At 34.4% G+C, this 18833-nt stretch overlaps 2 pseudogenes; both read left to right on the top strand.

Annotated features, from left to right (window-relative positions):
• Positions 1–1317: 1317 nt before the first annotated feature.
• LOC129084822 (14-3-3 protein zeta/delta-like) lies at positions 1318–2335 on the top strand (annotated as a pseudogene).
• A 2881-nt stretch (positions 2336–5216) lies between these two features.
• Positions 5217–18833, top strand: part of LOC129084817 (glyceraldehyde-3-phosphate dehydrogenase-like) — an 86616-nt pseudogene continuing 72999 nt past the window's right edge.

The following is an 18833-nucleotide window of genomic DNA, read 5'->3' as shown; positions in this document are numbered from 1 at the left end:
GCATTATGTTCTAGAAAGGGCTCTTCTGTTCTAAGCTGTTCTTTGAAATTTAATGTTGTTTGAGGGAAAAGTACTATCCTGTATACCTTAGAGTCAATGAAGCCTTCACAGCCTTGGAAGGCTGTGTGTCTCAGGGGGCCTTTAGCAAAAGTGGCAAGAGGTGGTGTAAGTTTCATTGCACCTCGATGACTGATCTGAAAGAACATGCAGAGCCTCTCTTTGTGCAAGAAACACTCAATTGCATCAGACCTTTAGGCTGCTTGCTAGTCTAGTATTTGTGTTAGTTTGTAGTCTCTGGTAAGTTTTAGAAATAGAAGAATGCCATGAAAAATTTTCTCAATAAAATATACATAGTTTTATCCTTGAAAACATTAATCACAATTACCATTATTCCAAATTTATGTCCCCAGATTTTGGGTATATTGTATAAAGTGCATAGTATATTTATATGCATATATATATATATATCATAAAGGTTTGGGTAGATCATATAATACTGATTTTCAATATATATTAGAATACATGGAGATAAAATTATTTTTAAGATCTATATGAACATATATTAAGGATGTTTTATGTAATATAATTAAACTGTAACAATATTATATTTGAGACTATAATATCAATGTCAAATATAGTATAACCCATTATAAAAATAATACATAACCCTTATTATTAATTTAATTTCAGATTTATGTTATGCAGTTTATGTTTTGAAGGAAAAAAGGGTATTCAAATCCAAGCTCATATATTAATGAGCTATGTTCCATTTAGATTCCATTGTCTTCCTTTGATACAAGTTTTCAAATACAATCTATCATAACACTGACAAATCTATGCATCTTAATTAAATAAATCAAAGTTTATTTTTTAAAGACTATGATTTTAAGATACAATATAATTAAATACTTCGTGATTTATTTTACAAGCAGCTATAAAAAGAATGATAGACAAGAGTTGACATATTTCTCTATTATTATCTTATGATTTTGGCCAAGGGATACTTTATGTTTCTCCATATTTAGAGGTTTGATGGTCTCAGTTTCATTTTAATAACAAAGAAATTAAAATGAACCAAAGCCAATTTTGACCCTCAAATAGGCATTACAGAAATTGAAGTAGAGGAGTGCTCAACTATTTTGAAACAGAGTTCTGGGGAGAAAGTGGAGTTGGAGCTGATACATTAAGTCAAGAGAGTTAATAGGTTTATGAGAAATAAAATCTTCCCCGGAAGAGGAAAGGTCGTCAAGAAACCTGTATAAAGGACCCATGGACAAAGACAATGGGGCGGGGTAGGACTGAGGGTGGAAAGTCGGGATGGATGGGGCAGGGGAGAGTGGTAGGGGGGAAATGGGAACAACTGCAGTTGAACGACAATTTAAAAAAAAAATCCAGATGAATCAAAGACTTGAATACAAAGGACGAATGTTGGTGAGCAGTAAGATCAACGGACAGAGTCTCAGCCTCGATGATCCTGCCGCTGCTGCTGCTGCCGCTGCCGCTGCTGCCCAAAGACTATTGAGCCCCCGCCGTTCCACCGCCGCCCACTCTGGACACAGAACATCCAATCGTGGATAAAAATGAGCTGGGGCAGAAGGCCAAGCAGGCTGAGGAATATGATGACATGGCAGCCTGCATGAAGTCTGTAACTGAGCAAGGAGCTGAATTATCCAATGAAAAGAGGAATCTCCTCTCAGTTGCTTATAAAAATGTTACAGGAGCCCATGGGTCATCTTGGAAGGTCGTCTGAGTATTGAGCAAAAGACGGAAGGTGCTGAGAAAAAAACAGCAGATGGCTGGAGAATACAGAGAGATGATTGAGACCAAGCTAAGAGATATCTGCAATGATGTACTGTTTCTCTTGGAAAAGTTCTCAATCCCCAATGCTTCACAAGCAGAGAGCAAAGTCTCCTATTTGAATATGAAATGAGACTACCGTTACTTGGCTGAGGTTGCTGCTGGGGATGACAAGAAAGGGATTGTGGATCAGTCACAACAAGCATACCTAGGAGCTTTCGAAATCAGCAAAAAGGAAATGCAACCAACACAGCCTATCAGGTCGTGTCTGGCCCTTAACTTTTCTGTGTTTTATTATGGGATTCTGAACTCCCCAGAGAAAGCCTGCTCTCTTGCAAAGACAGCTTTTGATGAAACCATTGCTGAACTTGATACATTAAGTGAAGAGTCATACAAAGACAGCACGCTAATAATGCAATGACTGAGAGACAACTTGACATTGTCGACATCGGATACCCAAGGAGATGAAGATGAAGCTGAAGCAAGAGAAGGAAGAGAAAATAAACCAACCTTCAAACTTTTGTCTGCCTCATTTTAAACTTTATGCAGTAGACCATTTGTCATCCATGCTCCCACAAATAGTTTTTTGTTTATGATTTATTACAGGTTTATGTTACTTCTATTATAATTTCTTATTTCCCATGTGGTTTTTATGTTTAATATTAGGGGAGTAGATCCAGTTAATATTTAGGGAGTTATGTTTTCATTTTGAGGTGGCCAATATGGGGATGTGGAATTTTTATGCAAGTTATAAATGTTTGGCATAGTACTTTTGGTACATTGTGGCTTCACAAGGCCCAGTGCTAAAATTGCTTCTATGTCTAAGCAAAGAAAACTGCCTACATATTGGTTTGTCCTGGTGGGGAATAAAAGAGACAATTGGTTCCAGTCATAAGTATAGTTGTTGTAGGTAGTTAAAGTTTTGGAGCACTTAGGGGGCTGTAGTAGAAATGGATGTCCCACGGATAACATGTTGAACCATGTGTATCTGTGGAATACTCAGTCTCGATGTGCACACCTTTAACTACAGCTGCAGAAGTGTTCCTTTAGTTATAACCCAACTTACTCTGGACAAGAGCAGAAATGGTTCACATTCCATTCTTTGTAAAGTTACCTGCTGTTTGCTTTCATTATTTTTTGCTACACTCATTCGTATTTAAATGTTTTAGGCAACCGAAGAACAAATGTACAAGTAAAGATGCAGTAAATGAATTGCTTGATATTCATTACTTTATGTATATCAAGCACAGCAGTAAAACAAACAAACAAAAACCCATGTATTTAACTTTTTTAGGGGTTTTTTTCCTGCTTGTGTGTGTGTGTGTGTGTGTGTGTGTGTGTGTGTGTTTGATACTTGCCTAACATGCATGTGCTGTAAAAATAGTTAACAGGGAAATAACTTTAGATGATGGCTTGCTTTGTTAATGTCTTATGAAATTTTCATGAACAATCTAAGCATAATTGTTAAGAACACATGTATTAAGTTCATGTTAAGTAGAATAAAAGTTTTATGAATGGACTTTTCAACTACTTCTCTACAGCTTTTCATGTAAATTAGTCTTTTGGTTCTGAAACTTCAATAAAGGAAATTTTATTCCTTTTGCAAATTCAACTTTTGGAAATTTATTTCCTTATTCCCTCTTGGCAGCTAAGGGCTTTACCAAGTTTAAATACAAAGTTTATTATAACAACAAACTACTACTAATAGAACTACTGTCCCCAACCACATCCCATGCTCTTCCCTTCGCCCCCAAACCCCTGGGAAAAAAAGGTAATTTTTTTTTTTAGAGGTGGGATTGATTAGAAAAAAGGTAATGTATTCCATTTAAAATTTTAGTATATGGCATTTTCTAACTTTGGAAGTCAAATGTTCTTGGCCCATCATGACATTGGGTAGCATTAACTGTAAGTTCTGTGCTTCCAAATCACTTGTTTTTAAGAATTTCTTGACAGTCTTACAGCCTGCCTTCCTGTTTGCCAGGGACTCAGGATTACCTTTTTTAGCATTCTGTCCTTTCACCATCCATTCCTACCTGGTGGCCATGTACTTGGGAAAAAAGGCTGCATGACCTTTCTGGCTCCACTCAATGCCTAAGGATACTCTGCTTCCTTTGCTTGCATCCCACAAACTGTTTCCCTCACCCTATTTACTGCAGTAAGTCTCCTTAGTTGATGAGGTTGTGTTACCTCCCTCTAAAACTCTACCTATCCTGAAAGGTCTGTCATTGGCTGCTTTAAAATCCTCCTTCTTCCTCTTTTCTTTAAATAATGGGGCTAAGTTATACCCAAAACTCACCCTACAGACTATATTTCCTCAGTACCTTGCAAAAACACCCAACAAAAATACCATTTTAAAAGAGGTGTATTTTTCTTTTTTGTTTAGAATGTATGCTCCTCAAGAGCAGGGACAATGTTTTCTTGTATGTTCTGTTGTGCCTCGTATACTGTACATGCTCAATAAGTATAAATGATGGGGGAAAAAAAAGATGAATCTTAAATATACCAAAAGAAAGAAAGAAAGAAAGAAACTCTCCCTATTTGTTCTACCACTAGAGGTAAACTGGAAAACTTACCCATTTCTTCATATTTAACTGGTAATCCCTTATTACCATACTTCTTATTGTACTGCTAGCCAAGAGAATTGGGTATTTGTGAATAGATTTCAATTAAGCACATGGAGGTGGGGGCATAAAGAAGGGTGAGTGTGGGCTTAAGAGATAAACTCTGGTCAGGCAGCAATTTCCTCTTCAGTAGGTCAGACTGTTGCTCATGTTTAAGAGCCAGTTCAAACTGTTATTTAAGAAAAGTATCGTTACCATAGAAACTGACACACCACAAAACATTGATATTGTTTCTACCAAGAAGGAAAAAGCCAATTTTTAAAACAACTGTCATGGGGGGAAAAAAAAGAACATGTTTTTAACAGCTCCATACATTTGAAATTATAAAGAGTCAAACAAAAACTTCCAAGATTTATTTTTGTAAAATAATTTTAGCTCTTCTAGGTATCAAGAGCTCTTATTCTGTGGCCTCTCCTAAAATAGAGCAATTTCTTAAGTATATTTATGCTTATGTCAGGAAGAGTGGATGGATAAATGCTTCTTAATAAAGTAATCAAAGTCTGGCCCATATCCTTCAACAAATGACTACCTGTTTTACTTGAAAATTTTCAAATTCTATGACATTTAATTCTGCCCTGAGCTTTATTTTATTTATTTCTTAAATGCTTTCATTATAACTGTGTGTTTCATTATAACCCAAATGTCTTCTTTATCAAAATCCTATCCAAAAAAATACAGTCAACTTTCAATTATTTGACTTAATGGAAAAAAAATAGCAGTCATTCAAAATTTTGGATAACCCCTAAATCTCACATTGAGTTTAATTGTTCTGAGAATATTCTGTAAAATATTATGGCAATGATGCAAAAGGCCATGGTATTGGAAGTGATTGTTAGTGCAGAGAAGAGGACCACAGATTTGAGCCATTCGCTAATCGGAAGGTAAAAGATAAACAGAAGAACCCACAAAAGAGAGAGACCAGAAACAATTAGTGAAACAAGAAGTCGATGAAAACAACAATGATGTTTTGGAATACAAATGAAGAATGTCTATCAAAAAAGAAAGAGTGGTCAACTGTATCCAATGCTGCTGATAAAAAACTGAATATTGCTTACAGACATTAAGAACAAGGGGAATCAATAGCTTTATAACAGTGGTGAAGGTAAAATCCAGACAATTAAGAGAGAATAGGAAGAAAATATGATAAAATCATAGGGTAATTCTATTTTTATTTTTTTTTGAGAAACTTCCATACTGTTTTCCATAGTGTCTACACCAATTTACATTTCTACCAATAGTGAACAGGTGTTCTTTTTTTCCCCAAATCCTCATCAATACTTCTTATTTCTTGTCTTTTTGAAAATAGCCATTCATTGGTTATTATGGAAAAGAAATTCTATTATATGGCTTCAAACAGCCATCTTAATTTGGATGTCTCCATTTACATGCATTTGAAATACAGCTTTTAAAGACAGTCTTAGGTTAAATAAACCCAAGTGAAGTTTCTCAGCTCACCCTACAGGCAAACCAATCTTGTCTGTGAAATGTTTCTTCCTGAATTATAGTAAGGTATGTATTTTGGTGTATATAGTGTACATTATACTATACGGTATATAGTATACTATACAGTATATACAGTATATAGTATATATGCAGCAATGAAGTTTTGTTTTATTTAAAGGAAAAAATATGTAATTCAGTCATCTCTTAATGGGAATGTTTTCCAGGATTTTTTACAGTATGTATTTTGTTCAATAGTTTTTCTTTCAAATAAGAGAAATGGAAATTTAAATAAATGTACAGTTAAGAGAACTTCTAGATTTCTTTTCTACATACCAGTCAGATGCAATGAAAAATACTATTCCTTATTTTTCAAGAGAATTTTAGAAAGGCACCAGGGGACATCATTTTCCCTTTGTTTTGCTGCTTGACTAATTAAAACTGTCTTGAATAGAGCCCTTAACATTTTAATATGAGACACATTCCTACATTAATTTTAGGGAAATCTAGAAGAAGCTCTAACTGCTTCTCCTTTACTCACCCCAGTTATCAGCTCAGTATGGAAGGTTTCTTGTCACTTTTCTTTTTATAGTTGCAAATACTAGAAAAATTGAGTGACAATTTTAGAAAAGCAAACAGCATCTAGAGGTGTCAGTGTTCTCAGTAGCAATTTGAATTGGAAAAGAATACATTATATATTATATGTATATATATTTGAACCTATTCAGACATCAGAGGATGCAAGGTTAGAATTCAACACAGTTCTCTTCAGTGGGAACATCTGGGAAATGAAAGAATGGGAATTTACTTTCCCAATTCAATGTCTTCAAAAAACTTTAAAAACAGGGCCAGGTAAGCTTCATAACCTCAAAGAGTTAATCCAAAATAACTCTTTAACTCTTCAGTTTAGCTATATTGGAAAAACTGGGCCAGGTTGTTAAATATAAAACTAAAGACCATGAGATATCAAGAAAAATTGTATTGGTCCTGAGTGGAAGGGCTTCCTGTATAAGACATACTTAGAGCTTTACAGAATTAATCGTTTTAAAATAAATACTTGAAGTAATTTGAATAGTATGTATTAAATTTATTTCTGATTCCATGAAAAGTTTCTGAAAGAAATATCGGAGGTCCACTAACTGAAAGTGCCCTGCCACAGGAAGCAGCCCCCCACAGTGTATGTATCAGTCGACCCCTCACAAACTGGCCACATGCTTCTGAATTTCTGGATAGCAGAGGAATGATGTTTTGTTGTCCTAGTGCATTATTAAGTGCATGTGTATGTTCTCTTAAAATTTGTATTTTAAAACTCTACTGGCCAAAGTGATGGTATCAGGGGTGGGGAAATAAGTTTAACTGAGGTCATGAGGGGAGAAATCTTGTTATGGTGTTTGTGCCCACAAGGAGAGACCAGAGCGCTTGCTATTTCTTTCTCTCCACCACATGAAGACACAGCAAGAAGGCAGCCATCTACAAACCACGAAGAGAGCTCTCACCACAAACCAAATCGGTCAGTACCTTGATCTTGAACTTCCTAGCTTCCAAAACTGTGAGAAATAGACATACATTGTTTAAGTCATCTAGTTTATGATATTGTTATGGTTGCCTGAATTGACTTATACATAGCTACATACTTTTCTAGGTTAAATGCCAAGCAACTATGCACTTTATGAATTGAGTCATTCTTGGGGTAAGATAAGCAACACCTAAAAACATAAGGTAGTTATTTCAGTATTCATAACTGGAAAATAATGAGTGCTCTGAAGGGAGAGTTTAGATGAAGTAGTGGTACTGATTTTGAATAACACATCCAAATAATGTACATGACATGATATTGTGCAAAGGATATTTCATAGGCCAAATGAGGAGAAAAATGATAAAAGTGAAAATGAGAAATGGGTGTGCTGATCCAAAAATTGCATTTGAAGTCTATGGGATGCAAATAGCAAGGCTGCTGTCTTACATGATCTGCAATAGAGAGCTGTACTATTTAATTCAGTGTTCCATGTGTCTTCAGTTCACCCTACAACAGTATCGGTAATTACAAAGAGAAAGCATTTCTCACATTATGAAAATCCAGGCTCTGGCAAAAAGGCCTCTGTCATGATCCAGCCTGGTTCATCCTGATGACAGATTCATGCCAGAGTAGGAATGGTTTTTGTATTTTGAATCAGTGCTTTCTTCTCTTGACTGCTAGGTATGGAGAGTGTTTTGCCTAATGGCACATTTACCAGTGTAGCTGAAGAATTAACAAGAATATCGGATTTCTTTTGGCTAATCTCATCCCATGCCCACAGAAAAATTACTTTAAATCACTGCTCATATAAATTCTTGTTGCAACTAATATATTCATTAGTTTCAGATACTATGGGTCAAAAATCTCCCAAAGCAAGCTGCTATTGAAATGTAGCAAATGTGCCATTCTTAAATAAGTCTGTTTTTTAGGACTCTATTGATTGCTAAAAATAATTCATAGTCCGTGTAAGTCAACAAACTGCAGACCCTAGTGGGTTTCCAATTACCCTTTAATTTTCCTGTATGACACAAACCTCAGGGATCAACTGTAGGTTATATCAGTGAGTTTCAGAATTGTGCAAATGTTACTGCTAGCCATGTTTTCTAAACTGATTTCTGCTGTCTTTTGTCTTCTCCAGCCATCCCTCCAACATCACATACATACCATAGCTCACAGTTTCTTCTCTCTGCACAAAGGGCTATTGTTAGGTGTTCTCCAGTGAGATACCCCTAAGACAAGGACACTATGTTATTTACTTCTGTATCATTAGGTTCCAGATTAGTATTTGTACTGTAGGATATATGCCAAGAACTAAATAAGTAAAATAGTATAAAATAAGTAAAATGAAATAACTCAAAAAAAATTTTGAGCACAAAATAATGAATGAATTAATGGAAACATAGAAGAGAAAGGAATGGGACCAAGTCAGAAAGTCAGAAAAGCTTCCTTGCAAAAGTAAAGCTGTTATACAAATATAATAATTTGATTATTTTAAAGGAATTAATCGTGACTATAACTTGTATTCATCAAAATATGTAACCTCAGTATGACCAAATCCCAAAAGAAATCAAAAAATTGTTTATGATATGTGGAAATTTATAACTCTAAGAGTTAATGATAACAATCTATAAAAATAATTATCTGGAAACAAGTTACTTGAAGAACCCAAATAAAAAGAATAATCCTTTAAATCAACAATTAAAGTTAATAATTTCTTTCTCATTACATATAAAATATTTGATTAAATGAATCGTATAATAAGAAGTAAATCAATTATCAAAAATATTCAACAAATTATTAGTAGTGGTCAAGACCTTTTCTGAATACAACAAAATTAATAATAATGTATTATAAATAATAAAACATTTTAAAAACTGATAAGCTTAAAAATAAAATTAATTTTACTACCTTATAGTTTAATAAATAAATAGAAAAGTAAAGAGAAAATAATAAAATGCTCCATATCAATTGTTCTAAATTTATATTTTCACTTTTCAGCTATAACAAACCTCCCACTAAAATAAAATGTTTGAGCTATGAAAGCATATATGTGTGTGTTGTGTCTGTGTATACACACATTTGAACATTTTACAAATTTACCATAACAGCATATTTCAGTGTACAAGAGTCTGAAGAGATAGGAGACCAATGGAGTGGGCCCAACATTCTAAGTTGCTTTTTCCCTCAGGGAGTTTGCTGATTTTTAAGTAGTATATTAGGGGAGGCTAAGCAGCTATTATGAGGTAACATTTCTTACTTCCTCCACATCAACCTCAGTTCCAAGCTGCAGAAGCTCTATTTCAGGCAAGAATGGGTGAGAGAACAAAGGCGCTTTTCCTCCATCCAGCCTCTCCACTAATAACATGGAAATTTTATCCCAAACATAGAAAATGGAGAACAATAATCCCCAATTACCCTTATCCAAGTTTACTCCAAGGGCAGAGGCCCCATGCCATAATATTGGGTTCACCAAAAAGCTGGTTTATTTTTTTCTATACAATGGCTCTAGTAGTGCTTAGTTGTCTTTAACTTCATTAGAAACAATTGGTTGTTGGATTGTATTGTGACAGCTGTCATATCAGTGTGCATTTTTTAAAAATTATCAAAATTGGTGAACTTTTGTGCAGCCATTTTAGTATTGAAGATGGAAGAAGATACATAGTATTTTCAGTATATTATGCTTTATTAATTCAAGAAAGGCAAAAATGCAATTGAAACACACACACAAAAAGATTTGTACAGTGTATGGACAAAGTGCTGTGACTGATTAAATGTGTCAAAAAAATGGTTTGCAAAGTTTCTTAGTACTATTGACATTTCGGCCAAATAATTCTTTGCTGTGGGGCTGTCTTATGCATTGGATGTCTAACAGCACCCATGGCCTCTATCCACTAGAAGCCAATAGCAGGAAATAACTGATATACTCAAAATATCCAAATCAATAAAGTTATTGGTGAACATGAAAAAATGTGTATTTTATTTTATGGAAAACCTAAATGGACTAATTGGCCAATCCAGTATATGAGACATGAAGACCAGAGGTTACCACCATGCCCAACACCCTATTTGTAAAGCAAGAATGTCATTTTGAGAGAATTAAAGCACTGTTTCCATCCCAGCTCTGGAGAAATGGTGCAAATACTTAACCCAGTGGAAAAGACAGGCCATAAGAACAAAGATATCTAAAGTTCTCTACAAAGGAGCTAACATTTTATTTGGAACATCCCATACATGAAGAACTTCAAGTATAGGGACATTGTTGAAAACAGTGGAGATATTGATAGTGAGCAATGAAAAGAAGGCTGGTAGCTCCATGAAACAAACAGGCTCAACCACAGATCAGAAATAAGTTTAACAGAAGTATCAGGGAAAGAGTGAAGAAGAGATCCCCTGGGGTTGAAACAAACCTCAAAAACTGGTGTCAAAGACTATCCCTGAAAAGGGGTCTGAATTTAATTGGATCATATTGTGCAATGGTTTATATTCATAACATGTTGGAAGCAATAAAACAGTAAGCTGGCATTTCTTATAGGTGAACAATTGGATGTAATACCAGCAACAGCAGACTGCTTAACAGAGAGATTAGGGGAAAAGACAGTCAAAAACAATCTTGCTAAAACCTTTGTCATTCCAGGGTGACTGTTAGAGAATGTGCTAGATTGTACCCACTAAGGAATGACATCAGGGGCTATAAATTGCAGGAGAAACAGATTTCACTGAACTATGCCTATTATACTAATGAACAAACAAACAGCATAACACCCAAAAACTACACAAAAGACAAGTCCTAGGGGATTACTATCCAAATGCATTACAATGTATTATCTTAAATATAATTTTAGCAAAAATTATGAAACATGCAAAAAGGCTAAAAAGTGTGACCCATACAGGAAACTGAAAAAACAAGGCCCATACATAAGGAACAACGAAAACAAATAGGCAATAGAAACTGCCTTTGATAGGGCTGACATGTTGCATTCAGCACACAAAAACTTCAAAGCAGCCATTATATGTTTGTTAAAAGAACAAAAGTAACCTTGCTTTTAAAAAATGAAAAAGATAAAATGACAATATCTCATCAAGTATAGACTATCAATAAAGAGATAATGAAAACTAGATATTGGGGGTTGAAAAGCAGATCAACATTGATTTGACATAACAAAAAAAGAATCATAAAATTTGAAGATAGATATAGAAATTATATAATCTAAAAACAGAGAGCTAAAACAAATAAAGATAAGCAAAGCCACAGAGAAATGTAGGACATAGTGTACCAACATCATGTAATGAGAGTGCCAGAAGCAGAAGAGTGAAAGAAAAAACATTTGAAAATATAATGGCTGAGAAACATTAATATAAAAATACAAGAAACCCAGTGAACCATAAGAAGAATAATAAATGCAAAGGGATTACACAGAGACACACCCTGGTAAAAATATTGAAAGACAGTGACAAAGTCTTGAAAGAAGTAAGACAAAAATGGTCCATCCTGAGAAAGGGAACCCCAACAATATTAACAGCTGATTTTTCAACAGAAACAATGAAAGCCAGAAAGTAGTGGGAGATAATAGAAAAAGGTCGGGAGTGACAGAATTGCCAACCAAGAATCTTATATCCAACAAAATTACCTTTTTAAAGGTTCTTTATATTCTTATTTTTAATAGTTAATTTTTTATTTTAGTTTTTATTATCACTTATTCTCCCTATACGCTCTTTAGCCTCCATCCCTATCCTCTCTGCAATCACCACACTGTTGTTTGTGTCCATGAGTTCTTTTTATTTTTTGCTCTCTCCTTTCCCACCCACCCAGAGTTGTCAGCCTCCTCTTTGTCTGTCTCTATTTTGCATGCTAGTTCAGTTTTTTCATTAGATTCCACATATGAGGGAAATCATATGGTAGTTGTATTTTCCTGACTGGCTTATTTCACTTAGCATAGTATTCTCCAGGTCCTTCCATGCTGTTGCAATGGATAAAATTTTCTTTTTACAGCTGAGTAGTATCCCATTATGTAAATGTACCATAGCTGTTTTCTCCACCAATAATATTGGCAAAATAAAGACATTCCCTGGTTAATAAGCAAAAACAAATCCAACAGAACGTATTGCTAAAAGACTCAACTTACAATAAATACTATTACATACATTATGTACATACATACATATTACATATGTAATACATATTGCATATGTATTAAATATTTATTTTTCTCTTTTTATCTGATTTAAAAAACAACTATAGAATATGATATGTATGTAATTGTATTTTTGGAATCTAATATGTAAATATCTAATATATTCACCAATAACAGCACAGAGGAAGTTGATAGAGGTAATTTTGTATTTAAGTAAGAAAATGATATAACATCAATACAGGAACACTGAGGAACAAGCAAAGAGAAAAAGAAATGGTAAATGAGAAGGTAACAACAAAATTTATAAATGTGTACTCTCTTCTTTCAATCTCTTTAAAAGGCTAATGATTATGTAAAGCAAAATTATAGCAAAGCACTTTTGTTTTTGTAACATACCAGTATGAACAACAAAACAGCACAGAGAAGAAATAGAGCTATTTAGGAATAATACTTATTTACCTCACTGAAATGGAGCATAAATCTGAAATAGAATTTAATAAGGATGTAGAATAAACATTAAGAGAAAGAGCCCTAGAGCAAAAATGTTAAAAATAAGTCAAATGTAATAAAAATATCATTAAAAGCATTATTTCTAATATATAAATATTAACTATTAAACCATAAATTATATAAACTATGAAATTATTAATTTAATTAACTAAAAATATTCATCTAATGCAGAAGAAAATGGTAAAGGAGCAAAACAAAAAAGGCATGAGACATATAAAAACAAATAAAATGACAAATATATATTGAACTTTATCAGTAAAACAGTAAATATTATTTTAAATAATTCAATCAATAGGCAGAAATTTAAAGAACTATATCAAGAGACAAGACCCAACAATGTGCTATCTATACAAGATACATTTTGGATTAAAAAGTACAAAAAGGGGAAATAAAAGGATGAGGAAAGATATACAAACATCAAACACAAAAAGAAGCTAGAGTGGCTATATTATTGTGTAACAGAATAAACTTAAAAAATCAATATTACTAGAGATAAAGAGAAAAATTTTGTAATAATAAAAGTCTCAAAAGATCAGAAAAGTATAAGAATTTTTAACATATACGCAAGTAATAACAGATTCTCAAAATGCATGAAGCAAAAAGCTACAGAATTAAAAGAAAAAGTAACAACTCAACAGTAATAGTTGAGGGCTTAATAGTCCACTTTAATTATTGCATAGAATAAAGAGACAGAAGATCAACAATTGATGACTTGAACAACACTATAAATCAATTAGATCAAACAGATCTATAGAATACCCTACTAAATAAAGCAGAATTCACATACTTCCCATGTGTATACAGAAATTCTCCAGTACAGACTACATGTTAGTCCATTAAACAAAGTGAAATGCATTTTAAGTGAAATTATACAAAATATATCATCTGACCACAACTAAATGGAATTAGAAATGACAAACAAAAAGAAAATTGAGAATTTCACCACTTTGTAAAAATTAAACAAGACATTACTAAGCAACCAATGGGTAAATGAAGACATCAAAACAATTGGGAAAATACTTTGATATAGATTAAAATGAAAATACAATATACCAAAATTTATGGAATGTAGCTAAAGTAGTGCTTAGAGGAAATTTTATATCTATTGATATGTATCAGAAAAGAAAGTTCTCAAATCAATAAATGTCTTCCACTTTGAGATGCTGTGTGAAAAAGGAGCACATTAACCTTAAAGCAAACAGAATGAAGAGAATAATAGAGATTACAGAGGATAGTTTAAAAATGGACAATAAATAAGCTTTTTCTCTAAAAAGCAAGAAAACCAAAACTGATTCTTTATAAATAAAAGCAAAATTCACAAGCCTTTGTTAAATTGACAAATAAAAAAAGATAGAACAAATTACTAGAATCAGAAATGAGAGGAATATAAATATTAACTACAAAAAACAAAAATGATCATAAGATAGTGCAAGGAACAAGATATGAAAGACTGAATAAACAGAAACATGAAAAATACTAAAGCTGGCTCAAGAAGATATAGGAAATCTGAATAGACTATAACACATAAAGTGATTTAAAAAATTTCCTACAATGTAAAGCCAAGGCCCAGATGATTTGTTCATTCCATGAAACATTTAATGAATTATTGTGATTTTTCACAAACTCTCCCAAAAACTAGAAAAGGGAACATTTTTCAGTTTATTCTGTGATGCCATTACCTTCTGATAGGAAACAAGACACTGAAATCATAAGAAAAAGAAAAGTACAGAACAATTTCTTATTTGAATATAGATTGAAGTAACCTCAAAAATAAATAACAAATTGAATCTAGAAGACAGCTAATGGATTATATACCATAACAAACTAAACTTATCTTATAATCACAAGAATGATTTAACAACCAGAATAAATTAATGTACTATACCATATCAATAAAGGAGAAAAATCATATGGTCATCTTAGTAGACACAGAAGAATAATTTTCAAAATCCATCATCTTTTATGCTTAAAAAGGGTCAATAAATTAAATATAGAAGAAAACTTTTCCACACTGATAAACTTTATCTACCCAAAACCCACATGTAGTATCACACTTGGTGGTAAAAAACTGAAACTGAATGCTTTTCATCTAACATCAGGAAAAAGATAAGGATATCTGTTCTTACTTATTTTCAACATTTCTTAAAGATTTTAGCTAGGACTATTAGACAAGAAAAGTAAATAAAAGCAATCCAAATTCAAAAGTAAGAAGTAAAAGTACAATATCTCTATTTATTTATTTATTTTAATCATTTGTTTACTTTTTAAATACATTTGTCTCTGCCTTCCCCCCACCTCTTTCCCTTGCCCCCTCCCACCTTCCCTCCCTCAGCTCTTCCCCTTTGGTTTTGTCCGTGAGTCCTTGCTATATGTTCCTTGACTTTCCCCTTCCCTTCCCTTTCCCTGCCCCCCCTTCCCTCTTGTCTCTGTTGATTTCTTTTCCTTTCAGTGTTGCTGGTCATATTTTCCTTGCTTCTTTGCATTGTTGGTTAGGTTCCGCTTATAGGTGAGATCATATGGTATTTGTCTTTCGCCCCCTGGCTTATTTCGCTTAGCATGATGCTCTCCACTTCCATCCATGCTGTCGCAAAGTTTAGTACTTCTTTTTTTCTTTCTGCTGCGTAGTATTCCATTGTGTATATGTACCATCATTTTTTGATCCAGTCATCTACTGATAGGCATTTAGGTTGCTTCCAACACTTGGCTATTGTAAATTGTGCTGCTATGAACATTGGGGTGCATAGGTTCTTTTGTATTGGCGTTTTGGTGTCCTCAGGGTATAGTCCCAGCAGGGGAATCGCTGGATCAAAAGGCAGTTCCATTTTCAGCTTTCTGAGGAAATTCCACACTGCTTTCCATAGTGGCTGCACCAGTCTGCATTCCCACCAACAGTGTACTAGGGTTCCCTTTTCTCCACAGCCTCGCCAGCACCTGTTGTTTGTTGATCTGTTTATGATGGCCATTCTGACCGGTGTGAGGTGGTACCTCATGGTGGTTTGGATCTGCATTTCTCTGATGGCTAGTGATCCCGAGCATCCTTTCAAATGCCTCTGGGCCCTCTGTATCTCCTCCTTGGAAAAGCATCTGCCCAGGTCCTTTGCCCATTTTTTGATTGGATCGTTTGTCTTCTTGGAGTCAAGTCGAGTGAGTTCTTTGTATATCTTGGAGATCAAACCTCTATCTGATGTATCATTAGCAAATATATTTTCCCAAATGGTTGGCTCCCTTTTCATTTTGCTGATGTTTTCTTTAGCCGTGCAGAAGCTTCTTATTTTGATGAGGTCCCACTTGTTTCATCTTTCCTTTAGGTCCCTTGCTTTAGGAGACATATCAGTGAAAAAATTGCTGTGTGGGATATCTGAGAGTTTCCTGCCAATGTTCTCCTCGAGGACTTTGATGGTGTTGCGACTTATATTTAAGTCTTTTATCCATCTTGAGTTCATTTTTGTGTATGGTGTCAGCTGATGATCCAATTTCAATTTTTTGCATGTAGCCATCCAGCTCTCCCAACACCATTTGTTGAAGAGGCTGTTATTGCTCCATTTTATGCTTCTGCCCCCTTTGTCGAATATTAGATGTCCATAGAGACCTGGGCTTATTCCTGGGCTTTCTCTTCTGTTCCACTGGTCTATGGGTCTGTTCTTGTGCCAGTACCAGATTGTTTTGAGTATAGTGGCTTTGTAGTAGAGTTTGATGTCCGGTATTGTGATCCCTCCTACTTTGTGTTTCTTTCTCAAAATTGCTGCGGCTATTCGGGGTCGTTTATGGTTCCATATAAATTTTTGAAATGTCTGTTCTATTTCTGTGAAATACGTCATTGGTATCTTAATAGGGATTGCGTTGAATCTATAAATTGCTTTTGGTAGTATGGACATTTTGATGATATTAATTCTTCCAATCCATGAGCACGGTATATGCTTCCATTTACTTGTGTCTTCCTTAATTTCTTTTTTCAATGTTGTATAGTTTTCTGCATACAGGTCTTTTGTGTCTTTGGTTAAATTTATCCCTAGGTACTTTATCTTTTTTCGTGCTATATCGAATGGTATATTTTTCCTGATTTCTTCTTCTTCTATTGCATTGCTGGTGTACAAAAACGCCTTTGATTTCTGAATGTTGACTTTCTATCCTGCTGTTTTGCCAAATTCACTTATTAGGTTGAGGAGTTTTTTGGTAGAGTCTACAGGGTTCTCTATGTACACTATCATGTCATCTGCAAACAATGATAGTTTTACTTCCTCCTTTCCTATTTGGATGCCTTTTATCTCTTTCTCTTGTCTGACCGCTGTGGCTAGGACTTCCAATACGATGTTGAAAAGAAGCGGTGAGAGCGGACATCCTTATCGTGTTCCCGATATTAGTGGGAAAGCTTTCAGTTTTTGCCCGTTGAGTATGATATTGGCTGTAGGTTTTTCATATATGGCCTTTATTACGTTGAGGAATGCCCCATTGATTCCCGTTTTGCTGAGTGTTTTGATCATAAATGGGTGCTGTACCTTGTCAAATGCTTTTTCTGCATCTATCGAGATGATCATGTGGTTTTTGTCTTTTCTTTGATTTATGTGGTGTATCACGTTTACTGATTTGCGTATATTGAACCATCCCTGCATCCCTGGGACGAATCCCACTTGATCGTGATGGATAATCTTTTTAATGTATTGCTGGATGCAGTTTGCCAATATTTTCTTGAGGGTTTTAGCATCTATGTTCATCAGCAAAATTGGACTGTAGTTTTCTTTCTTGGTAGGGTCTGTATCTGGTGTTGGGATGAGGGTGATGCTGGCCTCATAAAAAGAGTCTGGGAGTCTTCCCTCCTCTTGGATTTTTTGGAATAGTCTGAGAAGGACAGGGGTTAGCTCTTCCTTAAATGTTTTGTAAAATTCTCCTGGGAAACCGTCCAGCCCTGGGCTTTTGTGTGCTGGGAGTTTCTTGATTACTGCTGCAATTTCCCCAGCTGTTATCGGTCTGTTCAAGCTTTCTGTTTCTTCCTCTTTCAGTGTTGGAAGATTATACTTTTCTAAAAATTTGTCCATTTCATCAAGATTTTCAAATTCCTGGCATATAATTGTTCATAATAGTTTCTGATAATCATTTGTATTTCTGTGGTATCAGTTGTTATTTCTCCTCTTTCATTTCTGATATTATTAATTTGGGTCCTCTCCCTTTTTTCCTGATGAGTCTGCTTAAAGGCTTGTCAACTTTAGGAATCTTTTCAAAGAACCAGCTTCTGGATTGGTTGATCCTCTGAATTGTTCTTTTTGTCTCTATGTCATTCAGTTCTGCTCTAATCTTGACTACTTCCTTCCTTCTACTTGCTCTGGGATTTATTTGTTGTTGTTTCTCCAGTTCTTCAAGTTGTAGTGTTAGGTCTTTTATTTGAAATGTTTCTATCTTTTTAAGGAAAGCCTGTATTGCTATGAACTTCCCTCTCAGGACCGCCTTTGCTGTGTCCCATAGGTTTTGGACTGTTGTCTGTTCATTTTCATTTGTTTCCAGAAATTTTTTGATTTCTTCTCTTATCTCATTATTGACCCATTCATTGTTTAATAGTGTACTGTTCAGTCTCCATGAGTTTGCAAGTTTTTGAAGTTTCTCTTTGAGGTTGATTTCCAGTTTCAAGCCCTTGTGGTCTGAGAAAAAGTTTGGTATTATTTCAATTTTCCTGAATTTACTGAGGCTTGCTTTGTGTCCTATCATGTGGTCTATCTTTGAAAAACTGCCATGAGCATTTGAAAAGAATGTGTATTTTTCTTCTTTGGGATGTAAGGTTCTATATATGTCAGTTAAGTCTCTTTGATTCAGTGTGTCATTCAGCGC

The sequence above is a fragment of the Pteronotus mesoamericanus genome, unplaced genomic scaffold, assembly GCF_021234165.1.
Source record: "Pteronotus mesoamericanus isolate MK-2021 breed Mesoamerican mustached bat unplaced genomic scaffold, CSHL_Meso_final contig_130, whole genome shotgun sequence".
Taxonomy (NCBI): domain Eukaryota; kingdom Metazoa; phylum Chordata; class Mammalia; order Chiroptera; family Mormoopidae; genus Pteronotus; species Pteronotus mesoamericanus.
The sequence above is the reverse complement of the archived record's forward strand: the minus strand, read 5'-3'. Positions and strand labels throughout refer to the sequence as shown.